Source organism: Rutidosis leptorrhynchoides, chromosome 3 (assembly GCF_046630445.1).
Source record: "Rutidosis leptorrhynchoides isolate AG116_Rl617_1_P2 chromosome 3, CSIRO_AGI_Rlap_v1, whole genome shotgun sequence".
NCBI lineage: Eukaryota > Viridiplantae > Streptophyta > Magnoliopsida > Asterales > Asteraceae > Rutidosis > Rutidosis leptorrhynchoides.
This window is the reverse complement of record NC_092335.1, coordinates 684,667,462-684,680,593: the sequence shown is the minus strand read 5'-3', so window position 1 is coordinate 684,680,593 and position 13,132 is coordinate 684,667,462.

Below are 13,132 nucleotides of genomic sequence, written 5' to 3'. Positions count from 1 at the left end.
AAGGGGCATATTCGATTTCGATAATTCAACCATAGAATGTAGTTTCACGTACTTGTGTCTATTTTGTAAATCATTTATAAAACCTGCATGTATTCTCATCCCAAAAATATTAGATTTTAAAAGTGGGACTATAACTCACTTTCACAGATTTTTACTTCGTCGGGAAGTAAGACTTGGCCACTGTTGATTCACGAACCTATAACAATATATACATATATATTAAAGTATGTTCAAAATATATTTACAACACTTTTAATATATTTTGATGTTTTAAGTTTATTAAGTCAGCTGTCCTCGTTAGTAACCTATAACTAGTTGTCCACAGTTAGATGTACAGAAATAAATCGATAAATATTATCTTGAATCAATCCACGACCCAGTGTATACGTATCTCAGTATTGATCACAACTCAAACTATATATATTTTGGAATCAACCTCAACCCTGTATAGCTAACTCCAACATTCACATATAGAGTGTCTATGGTTGTTCCGAAATATATATAGATGTGTCGACATGATAGGTCGAAACATTGTATACGTGTCTATGGTATCTCAAGATTACATAATATACAATACAAGTTGATTAAGTTATGGTTGGAATAGATTTGTTACCAATTTTCACGTAGCTAAAATGAGAAAAATTATCCAATCTTGTTTTACCCATAACTTCTTCATTTTAAATCCGTTTTGAGTAAATCAAATTGCTATGGTTTCATATTGAACTCTATTTTATGAATCTAAACAGAAAAAGTATAGGTTTATAGTCGGAAAAATAAGTTACAAGTCGTTTTTGTAAAGGTAGTCATTTCAGTCGAAAGAACGACGTCTAGATGACCATTTTAGAAAACATACTTCCACTTTGAGTTTAACCATAATTTTTGGATATAGTTTCATGTTCATAATAAAAATTATTTTCTCAGAATAACAACTTTTAAATCAAAGTTTATCATAGTTTTTAATTAACTAACCCAAAACAGCCCGCGGTGTTACTACGACGGCGTAAATGGTGTTTTACGGTGTTTTTCGTGTTTCCAGGTTTTAAATCATTAAGTTAGCATATCATATAGATATAGAACATGTGTTTAGTTGATTTTAAAAGTCAAGTTAGAAGGATTAACTTTTGTTTGCGAACAAGTTTAGAATTAACTAAACTATGTTCTAGTGATTACAAGTTTAAACCTTCGAATAAGATAGCTTTATATGTATGAATCGAATGATGTTATGAACATCATTACTAACTTAATTTCCTTGGATAAACCTACTGGAAAAGAGAAAAATGGATCTAGCTTCAATGGATCCTTGGATGGCTCGAAGTTCTTGAAGCAGTATCATGACACGAAAACAAGTTCAAGTAAGATCATCACTTGAAATAAGATTGTTATAGTTATAGAAATTGAACCAAAGTTTGAATATGATTATTACCTTGTATTAGAATGATAACCTACTGTAATAAACAAAGATTTCTTGAGGTTGGATGATCACCTTACAAGATTGGAAGTGAGCTAGCAAACTTGAAAGTATTCTTGATTTTATGAAACTAGAACTTTTGGAATTTATGAAGAACACTTAGAACTTGAAGATAGAACTTGAGAGAGATCAATTAGATGAAGAAAATTGAAGAATGAAAGTGTTTGTAGGTGTTTTTGGTCGTTGGTGTATGGATTAGATATAAAGGATATGTAATTTTGTTTTCATGTAAATAAGTCATGAATGATTACTCATATTTTTGTAATTTTATGAGATATTTCATGCTAGTTGCCAAATGATGGTTCCCACATGTGTTAGGTGACTCACATGGGCTGCTAAGAGCTGATCATTGGAGTGTATATACCAATAGTACATACATCTAAAAGCTGTGTATTGTACGAGTACGAATACGGGTGCATACGAGTAGAATTGTTGATGAAACTGAACGAGGATGTAATTGTAAGCATTTTTGTTAAGTAGAAGTATTTTGATAAGTGTATTGAAGTCTTTCAAAAGTGTATAAATACATATTAAAACACTACATGTATATACATTTTAACTGAGTCGTTAAGTCATCGTTAGTCGTTACATGTAAGTGTTGTTTTGAAACCTTTAGGTTAACGATCTTGTTAAATGTTGTTAACCCAATGTTTATAATATCAAATGAGATTTTAAATTATTATATTATCATGATATTATCATGTATGAATATCTCTTAATATGATATATATACATTAAATGTCTTTACAACGATAATCGTTACATATATGTCTCGTTTAAAAATCATTAAGTTAGTAGTCTTGTTTTTACATATGTAGTTCATTGTTAATATACTTTATGATATGTTTTCTTATCATAGTATCATGTTAACTATATATATATATCCATATATATGTCATCATATAGTTTTTACAAGTTTTAACGTTCGTGAATCACCGATCAACTTGGGTGGTCAATTGTCTATATGAAACATATTTCAATTAATCAAGTCTTAACAAGTTTGATTGCTTAACATGTTGGAAACATTTAATCATGTAAATATCAATCTCAATTAATATATATAAACATGGAAAAGTTCGGGTCACTACAACTATTACAGTCCTTTTTAAACTTAAAAGAAGCCCAATAACATACTTAATTATATTCGATAGATTGTAGTGGTGGTAGGGTTTCGACTGGAACAAAAACAACAAACCACAGCTTCGTAATATTAAAATACTAGTGGGAAATTTCTGTCGGCCAATATGAAAAAGAGATACAAAAGTATCGACCTGGATGGGGTCTATTTGTAGAGCTTCGACAGAGAGCAGATGGCTTGCAGCAATAACGGTTTGTACTATAAAAATATTCACAGACCATCGATTTAAAATCAGAGTGGATGTTTTAAAGTTTCAATCAAATAACGATAACAAGGATGGGGTTGAAGGAGATGATCGTAGGTTTTAGTGGTGGTGGTTGCGAAAGAAAAACAGAAGACGGGTGATGGGTTTGCATAAAGGAAGGTGATTGGTGTAAAGACCCGTCCTAATCCATCCGAACAAAGTCCATATCGATTATAAACGATTCACAACAGTTGATTACATCGCGAGGTACTTGACCTCTATATGATACCTTTTACAAACATTACATTCGTTTTGAAAAGACAATCTTTCATTACATCTACAGTTGACGACATGCGTACCATTTCATAACATATCTTACTATAATTGACTTAATAATAATCTTGATGAACTCAACGACTCGAATGCAACGTCTTTTGAAATATGTCATGAATGACTCCAAGTAATATCTTTAAAATGAGCAATTGCACATCGGAAGATTTCTTTCATACCTGAGAATAAACATGCTTTCAAGTGTCAACCAAAAGGTTGGTGAGTTCATTAGTTTAACATAAATAATCATTTCATAATTTTAATAGACCACAAGATTTCATATTTCCATTTCTCGTAAACATACGTCCCATTCATAGAGACAAAATATCATTCATATGGATTGAACACCTGGTAACCGACATTCACAATATACATATAAGAATATCCCCATCATTCCGGGATCCTCCATTGGACATGATATAAATTTCGAAGTACTAAAGCATCCGGTACTTTGGATGGGGCTTGTTGGGCCCAATATACCTATCTTTAGAGTTCGCGTCAATTAGGGTGTCTGTTCCCTAATTCTTAGATTACCAGACTAAAAGGGGGCATATTCAGTTTCGATCATTCAACCATAGAACGTAATTTCGATTACTTGTGTCTATTTCGTAAAACAGTTATAAAAGTTGCGCATGTATTCTCTGCCCAAAAATATAAAGAGTAAAAGGGAGCAAATGAAACTCACTATACTGTATTTTATAGTAAAAATACATATGACGTCATTGAACAAGTGTAGGGTTGGTTTCGGATTCACAAACCTATATTCAATCATGTATATTAATACATGTACTGGTATTCGAACAAATATATATATATTATTATATGTTATCTAAATTTATTTTGTATACTTTAGATAAATAATTTATATAAATATTAATGTAGTTTTATTAAGTATATTTTTTTATATGACTAAATAATAATAATAATAATAATAATAATAATAATAATAATAATAATAATAATAATAATAATAATAATAATAATAATAATAATTTTAGTAATAAAAATCTTAATAATAATATTAATGATAATAAATAATAATAATTATGAATATGTTAATTATGATATTAATAATAATAATAATAATAATTATAATATATATATATATATATATATATATATATATATATATATATTTTAAATAATAAAAATTATCAATTGCTATATATATATACACAACTTTTATATTTTTACGGCCCAATCCCCTAGCCCATCAGCAATATCCATTCCACATACCCAATTTATTATAATAATTAAATATTAAATATGTAATAATAATAATAAATAATAAATACTAATAATTATAATTATACCTAAACATAAAGAGATACGCATTTTTTTTTCTTTTGTTGGCAACTCTAAAATTAGATCGAGACCTAGCAGAAGTGAAACGCAGGAAGGGGTATCACAATTTAGGGTTCCTTGATCCATCAACAGATCAATCAAACAAAATCATAAATGTTTAATAGTTCGTCGATTCATTATCATCATCGTTCAAAGTCATCACCAGCCTTCTTCACCCTCGCTAATCGTCATCCCTCATCGGTCGAGTAATCGGTCAATCAATTGATTCAAGTAAGTAATCGATTCAATGGCATCCCCTTAATTTGAATATTCCCTCTATGTTTTCTATATACATATTTATATCGAACAAGAGCAGTAATTTATGATGTTCTGGGTGTTTTGGTTAAGGTGAAGATGGTTTTGTAGGTAGTGATTCTAATGGTTGTGGATTCAGTTGCAACAGAAAAAAAAAACTTTGGTTGGGTTGTTAATTATCGAACAGAAATAAGTAACAGGAGCAGAGATAGTAGCAGTAAATGGTGATGGTGTTGGAGTGGTGTTTGGCTTCGGTTATTCATAAAATAGAAACTTATTAACGTTGAATGGTGGTGGTCTGAGTTAGCTTGCAGGTGGTTGTGGTTAACGGATATCAGCAATAAATGGGTTTTGTGGTAGTCAATGGGTGTTTGGTTCTTCAACAGAGGAAGTAAACTGCAAACATAGCAGTAGGAGTTAGCTCCAAACAGGTTGTTTTGGGTGATGATGAGTGGTGTGTTTGGGTTGTTAAACAGCGACTGAAACAGCAACAGTTGCAGTAATAGACGTGTTTTATATCAATAATAAATGTGACGGTTTGATGATTATAAATGATTGTTTTGTTGTTTGAATAAAAACATAAAATGGAAGTGGGTTTTGGTTGTGGTGATGAGTGATGGTTGTTTGTGCAGGTCACGAAAAGGAAAGGGAGAGGGAAAGAAAAAAAAATGGTTATCGTCTTGATGGTTCACGGTTACGGCAGCAATATGATGTGGTGGTTGTAGTGTTGGAAGATGGTGGTGATAAAGTGGTGATCGTATAGACATTCATGAAACAGAAAACAAAAAGTCAAGTGGTGGTGGTTGTTTTAAGTCGATGGTGCTCGATGGTTGTTTTAGGATGGTCATGTTGATGAATTACAGCAGGTGGCTGTGGTGGTGATCAAATGGGTGGTTCGATGGTTGGTTGAGAGTGGTATAGGGTGGAAGAGGAAACCGATGGTCGTGGAAGTGGTGGATAGTTTGTGGTGTTGCAAGTATGTCTTGTGTGTGTGTACATATATAATTATAATAGATTGAAATAAAACAAAAGTGATCAATAGATATTGAAGTTTGTATAGTGTAAATCAATTAATCAACGAGAGGGACGGGTAAATTGGTGTGTGGTTTGAGTAAGCATATAATTTAGATAGAGATGATATAAAGTAGTAGTGACAAAGTAAACTTAAATTATGGTTGTGGTTCTCATTGTTGGTCAGGAGAATATATATTTTAGAGTTGGTAGAATGAATGGAATTGATTATGATAGGGAACAGAATATTGCTCGTGAATATGTAAAGTAATAATAATCATATAATAAAAATGATAGCTTTCAAGTGTATGCAATGTATGTAAAGAATAAAGATGGTGTCTGCTTTATTTGAAACTTTAGAATTGTGGGTTTCACAAATAGTGTGAAGACAAGTGAGCATGGGTTTACAAAAGTGAATAAATAAGTAATACGAAGTAGAAGGGAACTGAGTGTATCAAGGCTTTTTAACTGGACCTAATTAAACATTTAACTTTTCTTAGGCCAAAAGATAATATCACAGTTAGAAGTCTTACTAATATCACTCGAAAAAGAAGCATAATATGTATATATATTATTTATATATTTATATATATCTACAATAAGAAAGTGGAAATCAATGATATTGATTGTGAGAAGAAATAGATGTAGTGGGTGGGTAGTGGGTGATATATTATGCACATATATGTATACATATAATCAAATGATTCATAAGTCAAGAAACAAATAATGAATCCAGTTGGATATTTTAACACACGGATCATTATGGTATAAAAGTCTTTCATTAATTATTAAATAAAAATTACATTGGTTATTCACTCCTAACCCCAAGTAAAATATAAAAAGTTTTAAAATTCAACAAACAGTTCCTAAATATATTTTTAATAAGTCTAAAATTTATAGAACTCATTTTCGTATCACCGTTTATTTTAAAATTACATATGTTTGAATTTAACTTGCTTAATATCAATCGAAACATTAAACGAGTATTACAATCATTTAATATATATATATATATATATATATATATATATATATATATATATATATATATATATATATTTATATATATTTTATATACTTTATTTATATATAGAGATATATTTAAAATAATAATTATTATAATATCCTATCTTTATTTTATTAATTTTTAATAACAACAACATATAATACTTCAAATTATATTTCGAATTATTATTTATATATACATGCACACATATCTATTTACAATTAATTGTTCGTGAATCGCCGAGAGCAGTCGAAGGTCAATTGAATATATGAACATCGTTTCAAAATTTTCTAGACTCAACATTACATATTTTGCTTATCGTATCAAAATCATATAATGATTAAGTTTAATTTGATCAAAAATTTCTGGGTCGTCACAATTGGTGGTTCGATGGGTTGTTCAATGGTTTTCGAATAGCTGTTGGATTTGAACATGAAACAAAAAAAAAAAAAAAAAAAATTGCGGTTGCAAGTAAAGATCGTGGTTGTTGTTTGATCTTGGCTAGAGACAGAAAAACAGTAAATATAGTAGCAGTTGTAGTGATGTATCGAATAGAAAGTAGAACAAAGGGTGTTCTAAAATGGGTTATGGTGGTGGGTTGATGATCGTGAGATAGAGTTTTATTGTATTCATTTAAACAGAAACAAAAACAAGATATATAGGTGTTGCAGGCGTGTTTTGAATTCTATCAAACGTATTATCATCCTTTATCTCGTTATCATGTAATCGCCTAAAATAGAAAGAAAAGTGAAGCGGCTGCACGATGGGTTATCAAGTGGGTTAGGTTTTGTCAATAGTAGCATTAAATAGCAACGAACCTAGATGATGTTTTTGGGGCATCAAACAGTATTAATCGAAGAGAAGGAACAATGATTAAATGTGATGCCCCGTACAAAACCATCGTGTACGAATCATCAACAACAGGATCATTACAAGGTCAAACACTATATGCTATTTCAAAATACGTTTGCATTCACGATAAAAGGTGACGTCATAACGAACGTCAAGTGTTTTACACCAACAGTATGCTTCTACGAATAGCAAGCATGAATAAATGTATGTGACCCTTAGGTCGTTACAAAACATAGTTTCAAATGTATTAAAGTTTGAATGCAAGATATACAGTTCATGCGGTGATGACTCTAGAGCAGCGGGTGTCTACAGCAAGACTAGCACGACAGCGGAAGCAAATAACCTTAAGCACATGAGAAAAACATGCTTAAAAAATGTCAACACAAAGGTTGGTGAGCTATAGTTTAAGTATAACAGTATGTAAGGTAGGCCACGAGATTTCAGTGCTACAAAGAGCGTTTCAAAACAGTGTGATAAAGTATATGTTAACCGTGGGCACTTGGTAACTAACTTAACGTTTATACCCCCTGAAAGTACACTTGGCAAGTGCATATGTTTACGAAGTATTATACACTCATTAAATGCTAGCGCGACTAGCCCGAGTGAGGATGTCAAACCCTATGGATCCATATCTAAGATTCGCATTCACTGTTCAAAAACCAATGATTAAACGCTACCGAGCTAAAGGGAATGTTTATGCCGTTGTATAACCCACACATATATAAGTTTAAGTACTCATGCCTAGTATGTAAAACATAAAATCCGCATGTATTCTCAGTTCCCAAAATAAGTTAAAGTAAAAAGGGAATGCTATAACTCACAATGATAATGTAGCGGTAAAGTATGACTCGGCAAATTAAGCAAGTAATGAAGGTTGTCCAAACGGGTCCTCAACCTAAGTCAAATAGTACTAAGTCAGTAAATCGTCCGAAAAGGTTTAAAAGTATGTAAATAAGGTCTTAAGGGTCATCATCATTCATCATCAAACAAAAGGTGTAAAGTAAGTTTCGTTCATGAAAAGAGTTTAAAACAAAGGCTGAGTTCGGTCAGTCACCACGGCCTCTATACCTACTGAAATAAGGTGAGACCAGTGGCTATGGCTCCGTATATGAGTCCTTTAGTTGTGATAAAAATTACAGAAGCAAACTCGTCTTCGTTTGACCGTGGCGACGGTCTAAGTGCGAGTAGGTCAGAATTTTCAGCACAACGTTAAATGGACATAGTGACGATCAGAGGGCCATAAATCCTAAACCGTAACTCGGATTAAGACGAGTCCTATATGAAAAGTTATCTACTCGAACAGAGGTATCTGAAAATCATAATTACAGTAGCCCAGGTCGTGCGGGTCAGACACAGAAATAGTAAAACAGTAGGGTCAGTAGGTTCCGGTGGTTCTCATCCTTGATGCATATAGCTTCAAGTGTACAACTCGTTGATGTGTTTGCATCATTTTCATCAAGGTTTGACCATCATAACCCAAGTGTAAGTCTAAGACATGAAGCACAACTCACTTAAGTGTTGCAAGTGTTTTGATGAACCAAAGTTACATCAAAGTCTTAGATCTAACACATACATGAACTTTAAAACTAATATTAAGTTACAATTTGAAAATAAACTTATAAAATCAAGATCTTAAGTTGTAGAACATAGTTCTTAGTTAGATCTTGAAGATCCAAGACTTAAAAGTCTAGATCTAACATAAGTGTACAAAGTTATAATTAAAGAAAGCTTACTTACATGTTCTTGAACTTTTAAAGTTAACTTTTAGTTCAAGATTAATGAGATCAATGTTAACTAGTAACACTTGACCAACAAGAACAAAAATCATGAAATTAAAGTGCAAGTAAATGAAGTAAATAAGCTAAGTAAACAAGTTAATAAGTTCATGGGTTGCATACTTTAAAGATTCAAGCCTAAGTCTTGATCTTTAGAAAGTAAACTTTAAAGTTTACTTCATGAGCTTCAAGTATGATTTACAACCATGAACCTACAATCTTTTGACATATTATATGTAGAACATAACTAGAAAGTTAGTTCTTGTATGTTCTTGCTAGTACAAGATAAAAAGAAGAATCAAACTAAAGAGTTTGATTCTTGAAAACATGTAAGTAATAACTACAAGTAAGTAACAATAAACTTCAAGTAACTTAAACAACAACAAAGAATAAGTAAACAACAAGCAATGATGATGATAATTCATGTGTTCTTGGTTTCGGTTTTAACAAGTGATGTTATGCTAGGTGTATATAAAATACTATTAAATTTTACAAGAAAATACTATTAAATACGATACAATTTTACACAAGATATTTATTTATTTAGAGAATGGATATACTTAAACCTTGCTACAACACTTATAGGCAGTGTACCTAATCGTACAGTAGAGTAGTTTTTAGTAAGTCCGGTTCGTTCCACAGGGAAAATCTTTTAATCAAAGCTTAACGCTATATTAGTTTAATTTATAAAAATACGAATATATATATAAGTAATATTATTATTTTAAAGAGGGGTTTTTACCGTTTAATGACCGGTTTGTCGATTTTAAAACTTTAGTCGCAGTTAAAACAAAATATAAAATATTAAATAAATAAAAGACTTAATTTAAAGCATAAAGTAAATAACGATAATGAAATTGCGAATAATAAAAGTGCGATAAAATAAACTTGCGATAATTAAAAAGTACGATAATTAAAAGTGCAATTAAATACAATAACAATAAAAATGCGATAATTAGAAGTGCAATTAGATATAAAATAAAGGAAATTAAATATGAAATAAAAGAATTATGCTTATTTAAACTTTCGTAATCATGATGTTTGACGTGTTGATTTTAGTTTTATGCCCATGGGTTAACTGTCCTTTGTCCTGGATTATTTAATATGTCCGTCTGGTTTTTGTCCATAACAGTCCATCAGTCATAAATATAAAGTGCGAGTGTCCTCTTCAAATTATCTTTATACCCGAAGTCAAATATTCCAACTAATTGGGGACTTAAACTGTAACAAGATTTTAATACTTTGTTTAATAATTACACCAGGATGTCGACTGAGTGTAACCCAAGGTTTTAATACTTTGTTATCAATTATGCCAAGTGTCCTTGTACATAATTTCACCCCTGTTTTAATAATTCTAGTGGCTATTAATCCATTCCCGTATCCGGTTAAATGAACGATTATTCGTACATATAAATACCCCGCTCATCGTGTCCGATCGAGTGTAAATGGTTATTTATAGGGACGCCCAATTGTAAATCTTTATATTAAAATTAATAAACTATCATTTAGTTAAACAAATATAAAGCCCATTAATAGCCCATAGTGTAATTTCCACAAGTGTCGTTCTTTTGTCCAAACCCCAATTATGGTACAAAGCCCAATTACCCAATTTTAGTAATTAGCCCAACATCATGATTACTTTGTTTTAAATAAGCATAATAATAACTTAGCTACGAGACATTAAATTAAAAAGGTTGAACATAACTTACAATGATTAAAAATAGCGCAGCGTTACACGGACAGAATTTCGACTTACACCCTTACAACATTCGCTAACATACCCTTATTATTAGGATTAAAATTAAAATTAAAATTAAAATATAAATTATAAATATAAATATTACGTATAGATAGATGGATGGATATATATTGATATTTTTTTACGATCAGAATGCGCGAGCTTTATAGGCAGTTTCAACATTTGGGGCTCCGCGACTCGCGTAATTTTTGCACTGCAAACTCCGCAACTCGCGGAGTTTGCTTTTACAGCTCACATAAGTTTGGAGCCTTTCTTGCCGACGGTTTATAATATATTATATAATATATAAATAATTATAAGAATTATTTAAATATTATATTATATTTATGTGCATAGTTGACTTGTAATTTTTAGTCTGTTGCGTCGAGCGTTGAGAGTTGACTCTGGTCCCGGTTCCGGATTTTCGAACGTCCTTGCGTACAATTTAATATCTCGTACTTTGCGTTTTGAATCTTGTACTCTTGTAATTTTGAGACGTTTCTTATCAATAATTGGAACCTCATTGAGTGTATTTTGTACTTTTGAGCTTTTTGGTCGTTTGCGTCTTCAATTCGTCGAATCTGTCTTTTGTCTTCACCTTTTATTATTTAAACGAATATCACTTTTAAATAGAACAATTGCAACTAAAAGCTTGTCTTTCTTGAGGAATAATGCTATGAAATATATGTTCGTTTTTAGCATTATCAAATATTCCCACACTTGAGCGTTGCTTGTCCTCAAGCAATATAGTCTTGAAATACTAGAATCACTTCTTTATTCTTCACACTTTGTACATCAGTGATTTCTATACGGCGGTATAAACAATGGTAGTAACGATATGGTTTACAGTCCCACATGACTATAAAATTTTGATCCATTAAGGAAATTGGATCTTTATGAAAACATTTGATCTTTTGAAAATTAAATCTAGTTTTTACCCTAGATAAGTTTTCCGGAATAACCCTTCACCGGTGTTTGCAAAATATTTTTGTGGGTTTGGTGGGTTTCAGATTTGAAAATTTTAGCTCAAAACTTATGGTTTTATGTCACCCACTTGCTAACCTTGTATTTGGAAAGCAACAAGTCCAGTTTACTTGTCCCGTATATTACCTTTCGGTAAACTACCGTCCGGTTGTAAAGGAAAGCGTTGAACAAGCAACTGTTAAGGCAATGTCCCCTGACATGCTTTTAATTATGGTCTATAACATGTCGGACGCAATTACTATCCTTTGTAGGAGAAATAGTAAAGCTCACCCTTATAATTTTCCGGTCTGGCACAAGGTCCTGTCTTTGACCATGCTATGCAACCACCGTTCTTACGGTTGACACCCGATTTGGTTCAGGTGACCTAATGAATTCCAGGTGAATTCCTAGGATTTTACGTTCAATGGTAATGAACGCATTGAAAATGGGTTTTTAGAAAACAAATCGGTTTGTAATTTTGATCAAAATATTTTCTCGTTCAGGCTCGAGTTTAGATATCATCGAATTCCATGAGTTTGTAATTCTCAATCTTTAAGGTCAATCTCTAGAATTGAGTAATATCAGGCTTAAAAGCTGATTTTTGATCTTTTAAGGAGATTATCCTTTCTGGGGATCTGATTCATTAGTCTTATCCAGCTAATTTGCATGGTGCCCCCCCATTGTACGAGATAAATCCTTCTCATGGTTAGGATAAATCTGACCACTTGGTGACCCTGTTTAATGCTGAGGTCCGTGGATTTCCTGCTGATTTTAGTGATGACTTTTCTAGATTTTTCGTCAACCTACAGCTGGTCTGGACGACAACTCACTGACCTAAATCAAGAAGCGCGTTTCTTTTTCGGAAGACTTTACTTCCTTTTAATGATGGAATTGATTCATCGTGTAGACCCATCTCTTCTTTTCTTTCATCGGGTAAAACAGTTTAGTTTAGTCCAAAGCAAAAGTATTTTCAGTTATTTGTACAAAAATATGTGACATATGTTTAAAATATCTTGGTAAATTTTCCCACACTTGGCTTTTATTTTCCTTTTTATTGTCCTCTATTTC